Source organism: Tetrao urogallus (assembly GCF_951394365.1).
Source record: "Tetrao urogallus genome assembly, chromosome: 2".
NCBI classification, from domain to species: domain Eukaryota; kingdom Metazoa; phylum Chordata; class Aves; order Galliformes; family Phasianidae; genus Tetrao; species Tetrao urogallus.
The window spans coordinates 18,606,026-18,609,862 of NC_136814.1; positions in this window are offsets into that span (position 1 = coordinate 18,606,026).

Below are 3,837 nucleotides of genomic sequence, written 5' to 3' on the forward strand. Positions count from 1 at the left end.
CTCACATTCTGAGCCAATGCTACTGATCACTCAGTAACTAAGACATGAGCAGGATGCAGTAAAGTCCCATGGCAGCGTACAGAAAAACATCTGAGTACGTAATTTGATATTGAAAATAGAACTGCCAGCTGTTTCTTCTGAGAAGTCATATCACATTCCTCCAGTATAAGGGGATTAAAAAAAAAAAAAGTTAGGAAAACACATAAATTGGTAATTGCATTACTTCCTTTTTCTAGAGTACCTTTAACTAGATGCATCACAAATACAGGTTGACTCCAGTAAGAAAAGTCATGGAATAGATGCTTTTTTAAATTTTTATTCCTGAGCTCTCCCAAACAGTGTACTTAGCTTTCCTGTTGACACATGTTCTAGGACAATAAAATGCTATTGCATTCCACCATCTATGCCTTAACAAATTTCACTATATCATAGTCCACTATGTTTCCGTTTCCATGTACTGCCATCTGGATCGCATCTTTATGAATGCAAGTTACATTCACCCACTTACTTGGCTCACTGAATCTGTAGAGACTTGTTAAATGGCTTTAAAATTTTACTAAAAAAATGAAAGCTAAAGATTTAACAGGAGAAGAGATTAAGTAGAAAATTTCCTACTTTAATGTCAAAATTAAATTACCAATGATTTTTGGCTTCTGGCTTTGATCAGCTGATTTCTGCTTTCTTTATTTACATTTGTTCTCTGCCTGCTTGTTCTAAAACACTGATTACTCAGAAGGCATACAAGTTCACAGCAAAGATCTAGTCACATTTCAGACATCTGAAATACAAATGTGTAATGTGAGAAAATTAAAGAGTCCAAATGCTATTGCTTTGTTTCTGAAGCAGTGAAGAATACATTCACTGAGCATCAAAGAGTTGTTTCATTTAAGCTGGTTCTCTTTTGCTCACTAAGTTGACTTTCATAAAAAATTACAGACTGGACAGTCCAAATTTCCTCACAGAACATGCCTGTTACAGCTTTGTTGCCCTGCACTGGATGCTTCAATCTAGATCCCTCTGTAAGGCTCCAGAGAGTCAACAGCACCCTCTAGTTTGGATCTCAGCTGCAGCTCTAAGCATTGCTAGGGATTCATTTAACTCCTCCAATCAGATCATTAATAAAAACGGAAGTAACACTCAACAATTTTGAATAAGTAGTACACAACCTATTAGTTAAAAGAGAACTCTTTCCAATCTTTTAAGCATTCTACCAAGCACTTAAAACTCCACCCAGCAATTAAAAAGTACACCCTGCAGCTGTAGTACCTTGTTCTTTACTGAGATGCCCTTTTGGATGATGAACCACTGCTCTGAGCCCTAGTATCCATTTAAAAGTGAAATTTTAAAACTGTTGTAAAAACTGGCCAGGTCAAAAAGGTAAGCCCTTAGGCAGCCAAAAATCTATCTGGATTTCTCCTGTAACATTCTGTCAAGCAGCTGGGATAACTTCAGCTATTAAAATTCTCTTTTGACTAGAGATTTAATAGCAGGCCCGTGGTCTTCAAGGACCAATATTGCCTCTGGCTGGTTCTCAATTCCAACAGCAGTCCAACTTTTTCTAGGCAAAGTTTCAATCTATTTGTCCAGTCTTAGCAAGGCACCATCTGAGGCGCAGCACCATGCCATTCTCAACCAATGGGCTAAACATCACACTGCCCTCACTGTAGCTTCCTCCAAACCAAATGAAAACACTGTTGTTCTCTACTCTCCAAAATGTTCTTAGTGTTGAAGTCACTCATACTCTCAGATTTGGATTCCTTTAGAGCACAGACCTAACAGATTTCCAATCTTACGCCATGGTGCATCTTTTACTTGGCATTTCACTGATAGGCTGAGGAAGATGGAAGAAAACAGACAAACTGGGGACCTCACTGCTTTCTAAGAATGTCATGAAACACTGACCTTAACTGCTTCTCAGATTACATCAAGAGAACAAAACTAAACTATATTTACAGCTCACCCCTCCCTTCCCCCCCCCCCCCCCAAAAAAAAGAAAGAAAGAAAGAAAGAAAGAAACAGCCACAAACTTAGTTTCTGAACAGTATTCTGAATAGTGTTTCTGATCAGTATTCTCTGATCTTGTTAAAATCCCCCCTGCAAAAAACTTGCCTATCTCCCATCCAGCCACAGTTGTCACCAAAACAAATTACCACCTTGCATTACCAATGGTTCAAACAGCTTCCTGGTAGAAACTGCAGGAGGAACAGAAAATGGTGCAAATCGCTAAATGATGTACCATCACTCAAATGTTAAAACTGTACTTGTGAACAACTGCAATTAGAGTTGGGCCAGGGCAAAGTTAGCTCAGCTGCTTCTGAACACACCTGTTTCAATTTAATTTGTAATTAAGAAGCCTAGGGCACCAGAAAAAAAAAAAAAAAAAAAAAAAAAAGCTTTTCAGTTACTATTTCAAACAGCAGAGATTTCATGTGCCATTTAAAATCCTGTTTTTCAGAACAGACTGCTGACTTGCTAACGCTAGCAGAATGAAATAAAGGAAAATATTTTTAGCAGCAGGAAGTTGTTACTTGCTACTGCCAATTACATGCCTTGTACTTGAACAGTGACATTTTTCCCCCTTTGCTTATTCCTGAAGACAGGTAAAAGCTGGCTTAGGTCTCTGTGCATGAGAATTTGAACAAAACTCTTAGTCCCCTTGAGCTGGCCGACACTTTTGGAGTCATAGCCAATACTGGCAACAATCTGCTGTGACAGAGCAAACAACAGTGTCCTAGATCCACTCTTCAGAAAAGGGGGAAGGAGAAGATTAAGCAAGAGACTTGGATCTATTGACTTTGGCAAAAGGCTGAATACCTTGTCATGCTAATAAAATTACTGAATTTGGGGGAGGAGAAATCGGGGCAGAGGGGGAGAAATAAGGAAAAGCATAAAAATTACATAAGAATATTTATACTCTGAGTTAATTTATCAAGCTGACACAAAGATGAATCATCCACCATTAAAATGGACACAAGGTTTCTTTATATCACAATTATTATTTACAACTCGTCTAAATGTTCATGGAGGAGTCAAATATCCTCATCTTTTAATTTAAAATGTGATCTTGCAAGCCAAAATAGAACTGTTGGCAAAACTAAGTTTCTACAGGAATAGTGCCCAAAGAATGATTTCTTCAAAAACAGGATATCTTACCAGGGATCATGGCACTTTTTTTTTTTTTTTTAAACCTACAGAGTGAGAGACACAGGGCTCAAGGAACTCACATAAAAGTAGGACTCTAAAAAACACCACAATGACACAAAGCAATACCAAGGGCCTGTGGTGTAGACAGACATTTGCTACTTTTGAGTCATTTGAAAACTGTATCACAAAGATCAGTTATTTTTCTGAAGTACCATACAACTCTGCTTTGACACATTAATTCCCACATAGCGAAATTTCTCGTGAAGCCAATACAGTTGCTCTAAGTTAACTAATCTGAATTGTACATGGAAAGGTAAATGTCCATTATTTAACCACTGCTCTCTACTCTACTTTTAAGCCAGTGGACGCAACCATAGCATTGTGTTCTGAGGTTGAAAAGTATGCAAAAAAAGAAATAAGTATCTTAGAAATGCTCAACTTTACTTCCTGAATATTGTTTGGATAATTTAAGACAGTTTTTAATACTAACAGTCATTATGCCAATAGACTGACAAGGATATGTATTTAAAAAACTGTACAAGAAAACAAAAAAAGAAATCCATATGATAAAGTGGGTGTTAGTAGCCAGCACCATCAAGTCACTATTGAACTCTACGGAATATAACAGCATCTACCTGAAAGTGTGCCTATATAAACCCACAAACAATAGGAAATACATGAATACTACATCTT